Source organism: Taeniopygia guttata, chromosome Z (assembly GCF_048771995.1).
Source record: "Taeniopygia guttata chromosome Z, bTaeGut7.mat, whole genome shotgun sequence".
Lineage (NCBI taxonomy): Eukaryota > Metazoa > Chordata > Aves > Passeriformes > Estrildidae > Taeniopygia > Taeniopygia guttata.
Window position 1 is genome coordinate 29,842,344 of NC_133063.1, and position 19,809 is coordinate 29,862,152.

Sequence of the window (19,809 nt, forward strand, 5' to 3'; positions counted from 1 at the left end):
AAAGGACCCATCAGTTGCTGTAAAGTCATCTTAGTTGCAAAAGTTCTGCTGGTCTTGTTAGTATGCTTGGATGAACTTAACAGAAATACCACCATTTTTTTGCTGTTCAATAAGATAATCTAATTGTCTCCTCTGGTTTTAAACTACAAAAAAGCATTTCAGTAATAATTACTTTCCAATAACTTGCCAATAATTTCTGAAATTCTGTGTTGAAATGCTATCTCCTGGGAATATCTGCACAATATACAGACATCATCTCAATTTATATCCAATATTGAATACTTATCTAAGAATTTAATTTAAATCTATGAAAATCAAGCAATCTTGAATTTCTCCCAATGACACTGCGAGTAAAATAAGACATGATGTATGACACTGTATGACTGTGCATGTACACCGAAATTTATTTTCCAGCATGAAGTCCTGCTTAAGCAGAGGTGCACATATGATTAATGAGACCTGTGGTTTGCAGTATTATCTTCCAATTATATTTGTCAGTTTAATTAGGCCTACATGTTGGTATATGTTCATAATTTTTGCATTGTACACACATTATATAAAACCACTCCTGGGACCACATCATTATTTTTTGTATCTCATGTATTTTTCTGAAGAAAACTGTGCATTGTTTTAGGTGGGTTTTGTGCCATAAAATTTTACACACAAGCTGATCTAGAACTCAGCATAGCAGAAAAGTATTTGCAAGAAGTAACAAACTATTCCACTGAATTTTTATTGGGCTATTTTCAAATACAGATGAATGCATTTTGTTCACATAAATAAGAGCTTTTTCAAGTGTTATTATTAGCCAATGATGGAAGTGTTCAAATTAGCATTCTGAAATTTTCTTATTGTTTCAATAATGTTGTCCCCTTTTTTAACAACTGAATACTTGTCTCAAAGAAGAAGCTCTCCAATTTTAAAATATAGATTATCCAAAAAGGGAGGAAAACCAAGCCCATGCCAGTTATATGTCCAAATAACATATTCTAATGACACAGAAATAACATCACAGTAAGAACACTATCAGCCAAAAGCTAAATTGTGTGTGAACAAAACACAGACATCATTCTTTAACAAATATAAAGGTTTCATTTATCCATTCCACCAAAGGAAATTGACCACTAACTTTCATAAAAAGATCAAATCATAAGATCATCCAAATTTTTGCCAAATGAGGGAGCCTAACATAAACTTCCTTAATTTTCCAGTTTCCAGACAAACTTCAAAAGCTGTTTATGGCTTCAGATCACAAGCAAAGACACAGGTCAGGTCTTTCACCAAAAATACAGTAACATGAATATCTTTTGCAGTAACAGGACTTGTGGCACTTAGTTCAGCAGAGCTGGCATTTCATTCATGAGCAGGTGAGGGTGCTATGTGTGCACACACACACACAAACATACACGCACTAACACTTGTTAGCACATTAGAGCAGAGCAACACATTTTTAAGATATCTGCCCTTCACAAAGTTAACCCACAGATCTTTTTAAATTAATTTTTGTTGTTGAAAGCTATTTTTTTCTGTTAGTGAGCACTTAAATGCTTCCATAAAGCAATGAACTGGAAGAAAAGCTATTCAGCTTTAAAAATCAGATACATAACTGAACTTAAAACAAATTATTTAAGTGAATTTGGAACCAAACACACTACTTTTCTCTTCGAACTACACATAGGCTAATGGACTAAGAAAAAAAGGAAAACCAAATTTTATTAAAAACAGCTCTAGCATTGAAATGTTCAATAACTCTACAACAAAACACTGCATTAGCTGGATAACAATGACTGTTCTTAACTGCAAACTGTAGATTGTTCTAAGAAACAATCTTTTATTCTGTAGCTTTTCAAATTATGAGCAAATACTATCAAATTCTTGATCTTGTCAGTATGCCAAAACAAAAAAAAAAACACCAAACAAAGACCTTGGCACATACACACCCCATAAAAACCTAACTCCCCAAATGACTAAACCAGTTTTTGAGTAAAATGAGACAGCTGGCAAAAATCTCTGTATAATTGGGGAAACCACCATTATTTGATTACATTCATTTCATTCTTACACATCCAAATTTTCACTTACTAAAATTCACTGATAATAAAAACCCTACCCATAATATATTTAATATCTTCCTGTGGATATTAAAATAAAGAGTTAAAATACCTCCTTTTGTTTTCCATACATATTTGCCTATATAAATATACTTCATCATTTTACAAATTACAGCATTTATATTAAAGCTTTCATTCAGCAAATCATTACAGCTTAACAAGAACAAACAATCCCTGTGTTTTGGTTCTGTCTTTAAATCACTTTTGGATATCATGAAAACCAGCCAAAATGAGTGACTGCAAACAATACAAACAACACATTTATTTAGAAAAATAAACTGAAAATGTTGCTTGTCTATTAGATTTTTCCATGAAGTAGAGACAAATGGCTAGAAAAATGTTATGTCAATTACATATTACAAATTACTTCTTTAGCAGTAAATAGGACTAAATGTCAATGTTCAACAGGAACATTTTTTGATGTATAATTCAATAGATTAAATTTCTCAGATGCTAATATGATAAAAAAATGGATGCTATTAAAAAAGATTATATCCCCTTTTTAAATACACCTTATCATGTTGCTGCTTTTTCATATATATACATATGTATATATGTATGTATATGCATGTATATGCATGTATTTATTTCATCCTAAGAAAGGACTGTAATCCTTTCTGTGAAGAGATCCCCATAGTGAAAGAGAGCATAAATGTCTTTCTTCAGTTCTAATTTTAAATTCCATTTGAAGCCCTGGCAAAGTATAGCTTGTTGTGGTCAAAAATTTCCTGGGGCCATCTGTGCAAATGGTGGCACACATCATTACCCTGAATGGAAGTGACAGTGCAAATAATTGAAGTGCATCGAGATGCAATCTCTAAGAGCAGAACTTCCTCAAAGTTGGGTGGAGGACAGGAGACAGCTTTTTAAGTGACTTAACTTCACTTATGCCCTGTTCCTGTATGGCTTTGGATATATACAAGGGATGACAGAGGTCTTCTTCCCCACAGACAGAAACATTCCTCTGTTACAATAAATGCATCCATTTTCTGAAATTACTAAGTGCTTCCTTTCTCCTTTTCGCTACATATTGAAATCTTTGTTGATGTTGGCTGTACCCATAAAAAACTCCTTGTTTGGCTGCTCAGCACAGAACTCAGGTGTCAGGCTTGGAGACAGCAGTTTCTGCAATGGGGCAAAACATTTAGTTCTCTTATCCTTCCTTCCCACTGAATGGAATTTAAGGCTGTGGCTTTTGCCAGGACTCAGCTTGTAGCTGTCAGATCTGAGAAAGATGATTCAATGCAGATTACACTAGTGCTCAGTTGTGCTCTGACTTCAAGGGTTCTTCCATTCTCCACTAAGGGTCAGGTTTCCTGGTTACTTCTCAGATCTGGCCTGCAAGAAGTCACAATGATGAATCTGATATGCAAATTAATTGACGTACCTCCATATATATAGATACTCCTTCAAGCCTGAAGGTGCTGTCAAAAAGAAAAGAAGGGCAAAATTATAAAAAATATTATGTTAAATAGGCAAGTTAATAAACAAAATATAATTTTGAATTATCATTTCAGTTTTCATGTAAGCAGGAGTTCAAAAAATAATGGTATTTTGAAACAACTTTCTATAGTTGCACTTAATTCTTTTTTTTTGCACTTTTTTTTTACTGGGGTAAATGTGTTTAACTTCAACAGTGTCTTTGAAATCACATTATTTACATCCCCTGTGAAATCTGGACTCTAATATTTGTTTGTAAATGAAACAGAAAGTGAACTCAGCAGAAGTTCCCCATCTGACAAGTTTTCTAGTCACTAAAATATTATATATATTCTGATTTGGGTCTTTCATATTCATTTTTGTGAAACTTTTTAAATTTTTATAAAACATTAAAAATGCTGCAATCTAATGCTGAGGTTCACTGACTTACTGAGTTTTCCTAGCTTTATTTATTAGGGAAGATAAAGCAGCAGTATCTAAAAATGGTATCTTAAAATACTTACCTGTTGGTAGCTAGGACACTAATTCAGGTTAAAGGATTAAATTCACACGTCCGGAGGAAAAGATAACAACTTTGTCACGTACTTTTGCTGATTTATACCCAGAGTTACATACTTCAGAGAGAAGGAAGATTACTTCTTTGCCATTAGCTTTGTGAGTGTAGCCCTCATTCACATTTCCTCATATTTCTTACTTGAACCATTTAAATTGACAAAGATTGTCAGATTGTCAAGGGGTAAGACAGAATTTCCCTGTCAGACAAAAAAAAGGAAACTGAATTTGGTGTATGTAAACTTTCAGTTTTTTCCCCCAGCACTAAATGAAAAGATGAAATATTTAATGAAACATATTTAACACTCAGAATTGTTACAGTGGCCTAGTGTAACCCAACAGCTTAGCAAACATGGTAGATTTGTGATATCACTGGCTTAGCAGGAAGTTGTTTTCCTAGTCAAGTATTCAGAGTTTGACTCACATTCTTAATGAAAAAGAAGTGTTCTAAACATCTTTTACTTTCGAACTGAAGACAGTCTTCATATCACTAAAACCACAAAACACTTTCTCAGCTATCACAGTTTCAGGCTTCAATTACATTTGGGCTAATGATTCCTGTATGTTATTACCTAATAAAGATCACCAAAAAAGACAGTATTGTCCTTGAATGCAGTTAAATTCTCAGGAACAAGATGAATATAGTACAACTAACATATACAGTTAAAATAATTATAATAATACTCACAAAAGAGAAAATATGAATAGTATTAGTTGTCAGAAAACAGTTGTTCCTTAAACTTAGACTCTGAATATAGTAAAATACAATGCTGAGCACTGTAGACATGAAGAGCAATATGATTTTTTCTTTTCCTCTGGGTTGCAATTCATAAACATAGACAATATCACGCTGTCAATAGTTTAATCCTAGACTAAGTAAAATGCAGTTCCACAATCCCACCCCACCATACAGTGGGTTGACTAAAAAAGCTGGGAAAAATTTGATAAACCATAATAAAGTTAAAATACTGTAATAATAATGAAAACAAAAACAACTGTAACAAAAAAAAAAAAAAAAAAAAAAAAAGAGACAAATAAACCTGAAGACAGAAAACTGACAGACAATTCCATACGGCTCACCACCTGCTGACTGACTTTCAGCCTGTCCTCAAGCTGTATGAGCACCTCCCACCCAACTCCCCGCCATGAGTTTATGGCATGGAATATCCCTTTAGCCAGTTTGGACCACCCCTCCTGGCTTTGCTCCCTCATGGCTTCTTACGCACTTCCTCACTGGCAAAGCAGAGGAAGCTGAAAAGTCCTTGATTTACGGTATGTACTACCTAGCAACAACTGAAACACCAGTGTGTTAATCAACATTATCCTCATTCTAAATCCAAAACACTACTGAGAAAAAAATTAACTCTATCCCAACCAAACCCAGGTGACTGCTTACAAAACCAGCAAAAGATTTATCAAGTATACTTGAATTTCTCCATCACCTCTGTCATTGAGCTGTCAACCCACACAATTTGATTCATTCCAAATCATTCAACCATATGACATCCACCCTCATTTAATCAACATTCTACCAAGGAAGAAAAGGCTGCCTTTTTTTCTTTATACTAACTGTGCTAAAGAGTAAGAACAATGAAAATATTTTGCACCTTTACACATTAATAAAGAATATGTTCAAATTAAAAATTATGGTTAAACTTGCTCAGTGGAAAATTCATTAGGTGGCAATGCCTGCATTAAAAAACCAGCTGTTCCTCTTGCTACCTTCCCCAAAAATCTACACTTGCAAACCATTATTGTACACATGAAGAAGTAAGAAGCTAGAGAAAAAAGGCCAGTTACTGAAAAAACCACCTGCCTACTAATTACAGACTCCTTATAGACTATAATCCTATAGTCTGTACTGTTTTTGATAGCAAGGCTGTACATTCAAATTTAATTCATCATTACAAAGTCTTTTTGTTGCAGCATACCTTATCACGAACCTCATTGTAATAAAACCCTGACCTTCTTAAAGTCATTATTTGGGCGCTAGGGCTCAGATAATTTACAGGAAATAATTTTGTTCACTTATGTCCCTTCTTCTCTTCAGTACTTGGACAGCATCACCATGTCATTCTCTTCCTTCTACAGCATCATTATTTAGTCCCAAAAGCTAGAGAGTCAAAGAAACCAATGTTGCTGTTCTCCCCATTATTCAAAACTAGATAACCACTTCTTCCATATTAAAAAATAAATTTTACTTTGCTGTATTACCTGAAAACCGTCTACATCCTTCTGCTTTGTTCTGTTTGATGAGTCTTTTTAAAAAAATGAGAGTGAGTCTAGTCCCACCTACAACGACATGGCCATGACCATACTGTCACAACAATATTGTCATGACCATGACCATTCTCATCATGGCCATGACCATATTCTCTCAGGACAAATTGCTATGCAGAACCCTGTGGATGGAAAATGTTAAGGGACAAAGCTACTAAGGGAAGCCTCCTTTCAGCCTCAGACCCACGAAATGGCTACCCCATTCTCAGATAAAGAGAAATCACTGCATTTACTGGTCATTAAGAAAAGACCAGTAAATCCAGTGGCATGATTGGAAGACACTAAGAAAATTATAGAGAAGACATCATCAACTTTGAAGCAATACGTGCAGTGAGAATGCCAACGACCACAGAAAGGAACACTTTTACTGTAGGTTTCTATGCTGGGCCTCATGCCTTTTATCAAGAAAAAATGAGACAACAACTAGGAACATGTTCAACTGAGCAAGGGAGATTAACTGGATTTATACTAAACCATGTAATTTCTGTATCATTGTAAATCTGGTAAAAGCACCTGAAAGTCTAGCCTAAAGAAAAGCGTCATTATTTGGGCCATTTTAGCCCAGACAGTGTAATTTGGACATATGTTATAATCTGTTGTAAGTACACTGCCAGCCAGAGCACATGCCCAGCAATTATCTGTACTCACATATTCAGTACAACAAAAGTTTTTACTTTTTGAAAAAAAAATTATAAAAAATCATATAGTAATAAATCTTCCTAAACATAGTGCAAATATCTTCTACATATTGTTTATATACTAATATAATAGCATCTGTTAAGTTGTTATGGTTTTGGTTGGCCAATTTCAGATTTCCTGGCCAATGCACCAATTAATGTTGTGGGTCTAAGGCTGGCTAAACGCTAGTGCATCCACTACTAATCCACTTACTAATTTCTTGCTATGAGATAGGATTAGGAGGAAGGCAAAGCAGGCTCAAAACTTAAAGAGTATAAAGAAAAGTTTATTACAGACCTAAAAGAATAATAAGAATCAGAATAAAACCTTCAGAACACTTCTCCCCCTACAATCCTTTCTTTCCCACTACCAATGTACAGAAACAATTCAGTCAGTTTATCACCTCTAGAACAGTCTTTCTTCAGTTCACTAAGTGAGAGGAGTCCCTCTTGTCATTTTATGGAGAGTTCTCTACAAGAAAACAGTTTTATCATGGCTTTTAATTTGCATGAATAGCAGCCACCCGGGAATCTACAATTGTGAAGTCCCTCCCATCTTTTCCCAGCCTTACCACAGCTACGTTTATGGGCTATGTCATACGGGGTACCATTTCAAGGATGAACTGTCCAAGAGCAAAGGTTCTCTTTATCTATCTATGAGATAATCTTCATCTCTGGGAACAGAGGTTTTCAAAAGAGAGTGTTCCCGGTGTTTGTTAGTTTTAAAATGTGAATCTTACAGAGGTGGATCATGTTAATTGGCTATTAGCATGCCTATTCTCAAAGGTAGCCAGCACTTGGTTCTGCTAGGCACAGAGGAGATTCTCAGCAACTCTTCTCAGAAAAAAATCACTTCTGTGGGTGGCTCCAATGCAAAACCAGTACAATTGTCTGTTGTATAAATGACTTATTCCTGAAAGATATGGAAATATTTAGATTCAGACATATACTGATTTATTTATATTATCTCAAGCTTTTTATTTAGATTATTTACAATGCTAATTCCCTCAGTTGAAGAATTACTAAAAGCAAAGGGAATGCTTCTATAAAATTTTGGGGATTTTTGCTAGTTTCTATTGTCCAAGAAATCCTCATGATACCTGTTGAGACATCTTTTTCTGTAAAAACTAAAACCTAAATCTAAGCAACACATGATGCTAACAAATCCACCATTAAACTTTTTTTGTAATTATTCCTACTTTTTTCATCAGAAGCTTCAGAAAATATATCTAGGTGTGATTGTCCATCCTGATGTTTCAATCCATAAATAATTTATTTCTCAATGAGCAAATAAGAAATCCCAGTTGCTTATTAGAAGTTTATCTTTCCAAGCTTAGAAGAGATTGAAAATGGCATGAAAAATGAAGATATTTACACATTATAAATGAAATGTACACATTTTCCTTTTCTTCTTTACACACTACAATTAATTTATGCATTGACAGTGTGTAAGAGCTTCTACAATGGTATTCTTGTGATCTCACTAGCCTCTCCTAGCAACACTTCCTTAATGAGATTATAAAGTTCTTTATCATGCCAGTTTTGCTATCTCCAGAGCTTTCCCTATACAAAGTTCTACAAATATAATACTGAATAGAAAACTATAAATTATGTCAGAAAGTACATCAGAAAAATATTTACTAAATTTGGTTATCAAACAGAACTCCAACTGTTTAAGTAGAGTATTTGTAGATATTTATTATATTTGTCTGCTTGCACATCAAAAGGAAGACCATCTGAACATTGGGAGCTACTGTAATTTTTATAGTGAGAAGCATGCAATCAATGTAAGAGGCAATGTGCTAATCAATATATGAAACTCATAAAATCTCCTGCTTGTTACTTATGTACTACTGGCCAAATTTATTTACTGCTTGTCCTAGTCAAATTCCAAACAGTTTAGATTTGAGAGAAGTAATATTGTAGGACCTTCAACATGCAATCAAGCCTTTGGTTTTTTTTTTTGTTTTTTGGTGATTTTTGTTTTGTTTTTGGTTTTGGGGTTTCTTTGTTGATTCAACTAGTTTCCAATATAGCTGATATCTAAACAGCCGAAGTTACAAGGTGACAGGCACCAGGTATCTTGTCATCACAGGAGTCAATAACTTACAATATGGGTTGCTATGATGAATGCAAAAAAATGAAAAAAACTCCAACTAAAAAAATGCTAATAGGGAAAAGAATGGCACTGAAAAAATACCTAATGATGTATCCTGGGAAATCCTGTTAGTCTTGTTCACTGGTCAGAAGCATGTCACCTTTTAAAAGAAGTACACATAAATTTTAAGTAGAGTAGTTTGTATAGGATGCACATGAAGTATATATAAATTAGCATTTTTAGAATTCCTCAGACATGCTTTTGGCAGTGACAGTACATTTCTGTTTACCATTTCAAATTTTAGAAACATTTTCATCAGGTAATTTTTCTTTACATGACTTTCTTTTCCTTTGCCTTTTTGTTCCTTAGGCATTAGAAAACTGTTTTGGTGGTACCATAACATTATTTTAAGATAGAATTGGTTATGCCAAATGTGAACACAGTCCTGGGAAGTTTGTTTATTTTCTCGTGACTTTTTGGATATAATACTTTTCATGAGAAAAGTACTCACAAATATTTCTGAGAGCGTGGTTTTGATCCATTTTGTCTCTCAGGTACATGTTTACCAGCTCTCAGAAAATTATTTTCTCAAAAAATCATCTTGTACTTAACTAACATGTTTAAAAAAGCGAGAAATTTTCAAGAAGATAACACCAACTTTTTCTTTGGAGAGTATAAACTTTGAGCTATGCATTTAATTTGAAATTAAGACGCTATAGCTTGTCCCAGTATTTATTTGCAGACAGGCTTCTGATGTAGATTTGCTTAAAAAGCAAGTCTAAATACACATAAATGCTCGCTTATCAATTGTAATAGAATATGTATGTCAATATGTAAATATAAACATTCATATCTGTATTTATGCATTATTTATGTGTCTTACGTATGTGTATACATATAATGTACATATATACATATTAATTCTCTCTTTCCTAGCCTAGATGCCACACAAATCTTGGACAATACCCAGAAGACTGCAGCCAGTTAAACTGTAGTTTTCAAGGTCACATCCACAAACTCAACAGTGGCCACTACAGTTGTGCCAACAGCAGCAACTCATGTGAGAATTACACTGGGTGGTCTCTATGTACAGAAGCACTCACATTTCAGCTTAGTTTCATCCACAGCAAATACACCCTAATGATACTCTGGAAATTACTGAGAACTGACAAATACTTTAATGTCGGGGATGGTTCTTCAAGAGGAGACATCAATTGTTTAGCTGTAAGTTCATTTAAAAAGAAAAGTACTTGAGCATTGCTTCATGAGGGGTTATGAAATAATTTGTACCATATGCTCAGTAGACAATAATCAAACCATAAATTCAGTCAAGCATATGAGGCACTTCACTCTGTAAAAGAAAATTTGGCTGCATTTCTGGTTTGGTTACAGATGATTTTTGAGATCCAAGCAATAATTTTAATCAACATTTTACAAGCTAGCATTTTATTTCACTCTGTTCTTTTCAGGCTCTACAGATTTCTGTTTATTTTCAGAAGTGAATAATCTGAAATATTCAACCTACAAGCCAAAACACTAAAAAAGGGTTTTGATGCTTGTTGAGGTTTGGCTACCCTTGTGAAACAAATAAACCCTACACTGTTAGCGGTGAACAACAATTTGTTTCTTCAGCATCCTTCCCTGAGTATGGAGGGATGCAGATGAACATCTACCTAAACCTGAGGCCTACTGATGCTTTCCCAGATTAAAGGTGTGTATCTGAGATGCTCCAAGGGAATCTCTTATGGTCCAGGGAACCCACCTATTCATTCTTGAGGCATTTCTTTTAACATAAGAGCTAGGTAATACTAGATACTATTTTCATATACCCTTATTTTTGCCTGCCTTTTCATACTGAGTCAAAGCAAATTTCCTTAATTAGTTTGAATGCATATCTGTGTCAGCTAGAGGTAGAACAAAGATTAGTAAAAAAAAGAGATGCAACATTTTATTTGTAGTGATTGGTGAGGTATATCTACTAAAACACTTGGGAAGTTGGTTACAAAGTTTGTCTAGGCAGTTTAACATAGGCAATATCAGAGTAAGTAAATATTGAAACAAAAAATATCAAGGATGAAGCAGGTTTGCATTTGGAATTACTGCCAAAGTATGTCACATCCAGTATCTAGTGCTGGGAAGTTCCTTATCAGTACTGCACCTAATACCTCTTTAATTTATCTGAGGGCCTTGCAATCTCTGCCTTACGGTTCTTGGCAGAAAGTTAAAAGATGGAAGGTCTGGTATGTAAGAAAATATACTAGCACCCATTTCCCCATGTAAGTCAGTCTTTTTTCTGTAAAAATTCAGATATCCTGTGGCATGCTTTTAAAAGAGTCAGCACCTGGAACTGACTATATGACAGAAAACAGGAAAATAATAAATATCCCCGTGAACCTACACTCAATGAATAAAAATAAATTACTTTGGTATACAGCATAATCTACTTGAGAAAGGAAAAAAACCTTTTCTTAGTCAGGGAACGGGACATTAAAATCACTACAGCTGAAAGTTCACACAGAATAGTTAAATGCTTTAAAAGACTTGCATCTGCTATTATAAAAAAAAAAAAAAGTTTCAATTTTTATAGTTTAGAGGTTTTTGTATAATTACATGTCTTAAAATGACCTGTAAATGGTTTGAAAATCATTCTCTCCAGAGTACATCTTCCAGTTGACAGGAGTAACCTTTTCTTATTCAGCCTGAAGCTAGGAAAGATAGATGATAAGTGAGCTGGCAGCCCTCCACCTCCTTATTTTTTAAAAAAAAATAACTATATGGGTGAAAAGAGACATGTAGGACACAATTTAACTATCAATATTTCTGCCTTTTATTTTCTTTGACATTTACAGAACTTTTATCTATTTCAAATTACTCAAGCAATCCATCAGCCTTGTAGGATTAGGCCTACTTTGCAAGCCAAAAGGACTTAAAAGACATAAAAAAAAAAAAAATCCATAAATTCTTTGATGCATTTTTTCTGCAGTTTGCCTGTTGAGCGATGAAATAATTTGTGATTCTAGCTAACCACTCGCTGTTCATTACTATGTGCTTTTACAGGATTTATTTTTGCCCTTATCATTTGGCACAAATATTTTGCCACACAAGAAAAAGTATTAATTTCACTGATACTAGATATATGGAGATTACTGAAATTACATTATCCTGTTCTCCCTAAACATGCCAATGTGACTAAAGGCACACAGTGATTCATTATTATTACTATTCATTATTATTCTGGTTAGTCAAAATACTCAAATTCAACTCTTTTCTTTAAAACTGGTTTCTGTGAGGTTGCTGGACACTGGGATGTTCTATCTTTGTTTCTAGGAAGTTTTAGCTACTAGAAATTATTGAGTAGCTCACAATTGAATCTGGGGCAGAAATCTCTAAATCCAGTAGTGGTCCTGAGTCCAATGAATAGAATTTACTACATGCCTCAACAGGTCATTGGAAGACTTCCCACCCAACCAGTCACAGCCCTTTTCCAGCAGGCAGAATAGTAAGAGTTCCATCAACTGTTTGAGTCTTTCTGCACTGTGAAATAAAAATACTAATACTTCTATGCATTCATTTACCAAGATTTAACCAGTTACTTTCTTGAGCTCCCAAGGAAATCATGGTATAAGGAAGAAATGGAATGTAAACCACAACAGAGACTAAATATATTCTTAGATTGGAAGGTGAAAATAATATTGGGATATTATTTGGTATTTTCATATGCATTGTATTTTCAGCAGCAAATATGCATGAAAGAGATCAAACTGGCATGACATTTACATTGAAGACATTTGGACGTCTCCTTATGGAAAAACACTACATGTTTTCCAGGAACATTAACCTTGAAAAGAGCTCTAATTTTTGATTATTCTACTAGAATGTACGTGCTTACAGGATTATAAAAATAGATACAGGAATTTATAACTTCTGCAAATATACAATGATTTAATGCAAACTTTCTCTTTCAGGGATCAACTTATGTTTCAACAGCTCTTGCAAATATCTGTATATAACAGAAGAGATGGTCCTCTGCATCCTCTCTTAAAATCTACTTATTAGCTTTCTTATCCACCACTCAAAAAAGGAGGAAATAGCAGTTTGTCGGAAATATCGGTATTTATATTCTTCTTAGGCACTCAGAATTATGCCTTTTAATTTATTTTGAGCAATCCTAGAAATGAGCGTCCAGAACATGATCACGTAGCTGTGACATAACATTGTTATATGTGTTACAGACCATGTTATAGGAGCAAAAGGGGAAGGAAAGACTGCTGAGTCTATCACTTGGAAAATTCCCTCTGTTCCAGACATAATGCACGATGTTTTGTTTTCATGGTGGCTTTTTGTTTTTTTGGTGTTTTTGTTAGTTTTTCTGTGTCCACGTGTGTGTGTGTGTGTGTGTGTGTGTGTGTGTGTGTGTGTGTGTGTATGTGTGTATGCATGGAAGTGTACAAAGAATTGCATTTTGGACAGCAAAACGGAGAGGAGAAGTATTTATTAAAATAGTAATGAAAAATAAAATGGCTCCATGTTTCCCCTGCAAACTCAAAGAGCAAAGTTGTTGCTTTAGCGTGATGAAATTTTCTTATCCCAGATTGAAAAGCAAGAGGTATTCTATTTGCCATCTATATGGCAGTTGTCTTGTGTTAAGTGGGCAGTTTTTCCTTATCTCTTCCACAACCAATCCTCCTGGGAGACATCTGCTGACAATGGGCCTTGAGTGTCACTGCATGACTGATAAGAAGTTTAACATCCCATTGTGAGATGCTCTGGCCAGAGGGAGGAGCCAAGCATTCCTACCTGCATATAGTGTTGAGATTCTGGCCCATCAGCACCACTTTTTCTGTGCTGGATTTTCCCAGAGGAAGAGCTGCCTCTTCCATTGCCTTTTCATAGGAAGACGACACCCTTTTCTACAGGATCACTACTCCAACAGAACCACACCTGATGCTCCAGGAGGCCTGCAGCCACAGTTCCAATTAGACTGCTACCAACACCTGTCCAACAGGGTGTCAGGTTGTATTCTGACTCTGTCAGTGTTGTTTTGGTTCACTGCATCATTTATTTTATCTTTTTATTTTCTTGCCTAATAAAGAACTATTATTCCTATTCCCATATTTTTGCCTGAGAGCCCCCCTTAATTTCAAATTTATAACAATTTGGAGGGAAGGGGTCTACATTTTTTCATTTCAGGGGAGGCTTCTGCCTTCCTTAGCAGATACCTGTGTTGCTAAACCTAGGCAAACTTTCTTCATAACTAATATTGAAAAATATATTATTCCTCATGATCACTTCCCTTTAAAGTTATCTAAGCACCTCTTAACTCTTAATGTCTCAAAGAGCATCTAAGTAAGAGCAATACAATAATTTTTTAGTGTTGAAAACTGGAACAGCTGCTTTTATGTCCAAATCTTGTATTTTGTAGCCACAAACATATCCTGGATAATAACCTGAATCATCTGTATCAATAATTGGAACAACACAGTTGTTGGAACAACATAGGAAATGCTTGCAAAGAAATACTGAACTTTCAAAATACATTCCCTAGATAACAAAAAAGGCATTAATTTATAAGCATCACTGCAAGTCAAGATGCTAAATTTACTTCTGTAAACTGTTATACCTGTGCCACAGCAATTTTCCAATAAGAGAACAAAGAAACAGAACAGGAAGAAATATAGGAAACTCTTAGCATGTGAGCATATAAACCACTACACTAACCTCAACTGTAAGTCAGCAATTAGCTGAAAGCTCAGTGATGTTGTAAGAAAATTTTCATGTACTGTATCAAAACTGCAAAATATATAATGTACAAATAACAAGCTGACAGTTCATTTCTGAAAAGCCTTTTTCCACACCACCACCAGACTCCATTTTGAGTAGTCTTACCACTCCACCCACCAACACAGAGTGTGTGCTGAACAGTAAATTGCTAGTTACAGCTTTCTGAAATTTTCTATTAAAAGTTTTAGGATAACCAAAATTATTTTACTTTGAGAACCAAATTTTAGACTATTTTAAGGAATGTCTCAACTTACTCCAGGAGAGAACGGTTGGCTCAGCTGCCTTTGTTGCTGCAATGAGTGTCAGGTAACTCCACTCATCCACAAGCCTTTGTTGCTGCAATGAGTGTCAGGTAACTCCACTCATCCACAAGAGAATATGGCTTTACTCAAAGGACTGTGGGGAGGGAAGTCAAAGAGTCAGAACACTTCACCTTCTCTGTAGCTTGTGAGAAGTCAGCTTCTGGTGTAGGACCTGAGAAGGAAGACAGAATTTGCTGAGGTTTTCACTTGCTGTTTATGGCTGTTGAGAAAGAAGAACAGCTGGCACAAAGCATGACCTGGCTGGTGATAACATTTGCAGAAGCAGCAGCTCAGGGTCTGAAGGAGCTCTAATGGGAAGCTGTGGCTAATTGGAGAGGCTTTAGGGGTAATGCCCCAAATGAGTGCCCTTGGAAGTGCATACATAATTGATGGACACACTGGAGAGGGTGTGTTTGTGGAGGCTGCAAAAAGAGAAATCACTCCATCCCTCTAGCATAGGATACAGACGAAAAAACAGTTACTCTGTCCTTTCAGCATGATACTTGCCTTGCTTTTCCAAACTCCAATGATCATCTCAGTACTCTTTTTTGCAGCACCTTCCACTACCAAAATCTCAGAGCAGCCATGAGCAGCTGAAGCCATACTGCTACATACAGAAACACAGAGCATGCTTCAGACACAGGGAAGCTGTGAGCTTAAAATGCCTCAGGCAGAGAAAAGAAGTCAATTTGGATTTCTCTTATCTCTAGCAACAGAGGGCAAAAGAAAGGCAGTCTATAAACACCATCTCCTTCTCCAGCAATTTGTAAACCTAGCACATCTGTCCTATGCTTTATTTATGAGTGAATGAAAAACAATTGGATTTGTGTCAGACAGACTATCTAAATGCAGAAAGGAAAGACACATTTCAGTTTTTCATTTTGGCCACACAAATACACCTTTCATGTTTACTTTCAGTACAAGTCAAAATCCACTGTCTTAGAGTTATAATTGAAAGGATGGATACAAACAAACCCTTTGGCCCTGCTGGCTTGCATTACTTGAAACAATGCCCCCTCAGATGGTGAAAATATTGGAAAACTAAAACTGCCACTTTTCTTTTTCTTTTTGATGACTTGGACTCTGAGACCAGTACTGTATTAAATATATTTCTCATGTTTCTAATTTCAAGAGAAATGTCACTGTAGAGCTACAGGTAGCAACCAAAACAGTGAACCTTCTATTCTGCCTGTGGGCTGAAGTAAAATTATATACTAGTTAAAAAAGGGAATTACACGGTCTGCAAGGATTTTCTACTATAGAGATAAGAGGTGAATAATTCTTTCCATGCATTATTCTCATCCCTTTACCCCAAAAATAGCCCATAAATAAGAAAGCTCAAAAACTGCAAACTGTTCAAGAGTTAGCTGAACACTGTACTAACTGATAAGGATGCATCAGAAGTAGCTAAAGTGTATATTGTGCTTTAGAAGCTTTAATGAAATATAAGCCTTCTGCTGTTGAGACAGTAATACTTTTATAAATCTATGTATAGAAGTAATTACTAATAATTTTATTTTTACTGCAGCTGTCTAATAGTGGCACTACAGAAACTAAGTTGGATGATGGCATCTCAGATAATGTTCTTCCCCTTTAAAAATAAGAAATCAGGAAAAAGTAACGTAAAGAAGGATCTTATTGCAGAAGGATCAATATGCTCTTGATCTGGTTTAAGACAGTACCATAAAGTTTTCTCTCAGAAGAACACAGGAATAAACAAATAAACTCCCTTTGTTTACTAGGATTTTGACATAAAGGCCTGTTAACTGAGATGGAATTAGAAGGAAAATCCAAAGAGGTTATTTATGTTTTCTGTATTTATTAAAATGTAATTCCTGTTGTTGATTCATATAGAAACATGAAGAATATAATAATAATAATGATTAATAGAATTTTAATTTCTCATATAATTTTCCATATAATTACAGAATCTTATTTAATTCCTTCTGTCATACCTTAGTAGTGATAAATTGATAGGTTTTGATGGAAGATACGGAAATAAAATTTGTATTAACTGTTTCATGCTGAATAATTTATGCTCCTTGTGATCTAATGCAGATTGATTTCCACCTTTCAAACAAGACTTTAATACAGAAGCTACATGAAAGGAACACTGCATCTGTCTTTGGGTTGTTCCACTCTCTTCATCATGGTGATGCCTCAGAGCAGGTGGACACCTCCCCATCTACCTAAGCTGTGCACCTGGGCTGACAGAAGAGCCTGGACACAGGTGGGAGATCTGCACCAGGAAGAACAGCTGCAGACACAGCCCCATGGCAGAGATAGGGATGACGTGTACTGCCTCTTTGGAGTTCCCTATAGTGTCTCTCCACCCCCACCACAGGGTGCAGATACAATAGCTGTCTGGGCTTGCTGTGCCTGCCCGAACATTTTCCTGTGTTCCACCTCTCTGGCAAGTCTCTGCTCCTCTGAGGGCAGGCAGACCCACAGCCAAGGTGCAGCAATCAGTGTGGTACACACTTTTACTTGGGAAAATCATATTCCGAAAAATTCAGAATTTTCAGAATTGAAAATGAGTATTGTCATTTCATTTCTTCTGGTAATTTCTGGAATATTTCTATCAAGGCATTACTTAACAAAGGTGGAATTCGCTTCTTGAAAAAATGCAAATGTCCTCTCCATGGAAATGTATATTCATAGTCTTGAAACCTTCTCAATATGTTGATCCTTACTACTACTGTTACATGACTACTTTGAGTAACTAGAAGACAATCCAATATTTCTGACCTTCTCCTAAAGAGTGACACTCTTGTAAAACATTCATGTACAAATGGGTCTATCCATCTAATCTCTATGGACTTTAATACTTCCATAGGCATTTATGGTCCCAACATTCTAACTCTTAATCTTAACTTAGGTATTTTTCTCTTCATTGGCATAAAATACATACGAACTTGATACGTGTGAATGAGGTGATAACCTCAGAATGGATTGTTCCAGTAATGCAAATGTATATAAATTTAGGTAATGCTACAAGTAGACTAAATTTCTGTCAACAAATGGAAACTTTTCTTTTTATTTTGTTAGACATCCGAGTTGCTAGCAATCCCCTCTTCAGTTTCTCACTTATACTAATTGTACTTTCTGCATGGCTGCTCAGCCCTTTGCTCTTGCACTGGTCAATGCCCATTGACTGTTCTGACAAAGCTTCAACAAAGACAGCATGCTCCCTACCTATCACATGCATGTACCTTCTTCTCACAAGTTTACATCACTAATGACTTACAAAATTAAAACATTTATTGGTTACACAGCCAAAAATTCACCGCTATTTTCTGTAATTTCCTCTTCGTTATGAATTCTCATGGATCTTTGGAAAAGTCATTGAGACTCTCATCTAGCTTCTTTCTGTAGTTCCTAATTAATTCCTCAGCCAATGTTGACCCAGTGTGGGCTCAGCAACGGATTTGCACTGAGAAACATGTTTTATTTAACCATGTGACATCTACTGGAGTTGCTGAAAATGTTATGGTTTTCTAAAGCACAAGCATTACAATACAATGAATTTACAGAGTTTCTCATGGCCCAGTTCAACCTCAAAGAAAAATAGATTTATGGAAGGAAATTAAATTGTTTAGTTAATAGTTAATAGTTAAATAGTTTGTCTCTTTTTTGATAAATTATATGCCCTGCTTCAATTTAAATTAATAGAAAGAAAAAGAGATATTGCTATGTCCAAGTAATATTCCTATAGAATATGGAATTTATAGACATATTTCTTAACAATTAAAACAAATGCACTTATAAAAATACTTTGAAATTGTATTTCCAAGTATTGGTGGGTTTTTTCCCTGTTTCTTTTCTAAAATCCATGGTTAATTAACAGTAACAATGCAATTTGGCCCTGCTGTCAAATATCAGAGCATTAATTATTACAGAAAATACATAAAACCATGATACCCAAATCCTAATGCACAGGAGAGTTATTCATTAATTTTAAGAAGGTTTTAGCAAGAAAGTCTAGGTTGAACATAAAATCTAAGATGAGATTTTAATGTCTCTACATCATTAACTACTTTAGGGTGTATTTCAAGCTTACAAAGCTATCCCACTTTGTATCCATGGCAGAAATCACATAGCAGGCCAGAACTCTCTAAATAATGTATTTAATAATTTATTTATAGGATATCTAAATGCAAATAGCTGCAAAGGATTGTAATAGATGCTCTCATAACTCGGGGTTTAGTGAGGGAATGCTTACACTACTTAAAATTTCAATGTTTTAAACTTACACTCTATAGCTTTATCTAACCTATAGGGATTAATTGTAACATATCACAGTAACTATCAGGAGGTATATTTTCTTTATCGCCTATTTAATTTCAACAAAACCTGTTCAATGCACAGATAACTGTTATATTGATGCATTTTAAAGGTAATATGAAGATATTGTAAGACTCTTCAGAGCAATTAGTAAATTTATTATATTTGCTTAAGCTGTCCACCTGATTGAGTGTCAAAAAATCCACTAGTCCTCTTGAAATTTTCTGGTAACCTTATTTCTGTTTAGACACTAAGCTTTTTTACTGATGAAATTTCTGTAAAAT

General features: G+C 35.0%; 1 protein-coding gene across 50 annotated transcripts in view; it reads right to left on the reverse strand.

The window, feature by feature from the left end:
• PRR16 (proline rich 16) overlaps positions 1 to 19,809 on the reverse strand; it is a 361,985-nt gene that overhangs the window by 219,207 nt on the left and 122,969 nt on the right. For 29 of the 50 annotated variants that reach the window (XR_012053195.1, XR_012053193.1, XR_012053191.1 and 26 more), the window contains one exon: positions 3,499 to 15,413. The gene's annotated coding sequence lies outside the window, so the exon portion shown is untranslated. Of the gene's footprint in view, positions 1 to 380; positions 15,414 to 19,809 lie in introns of those variants that run through there. The other 21 variants (XR_012053229.1, XR_005978267.2, XR_004365854.3 and 18 more) reach the window with 8 other exon arrangements.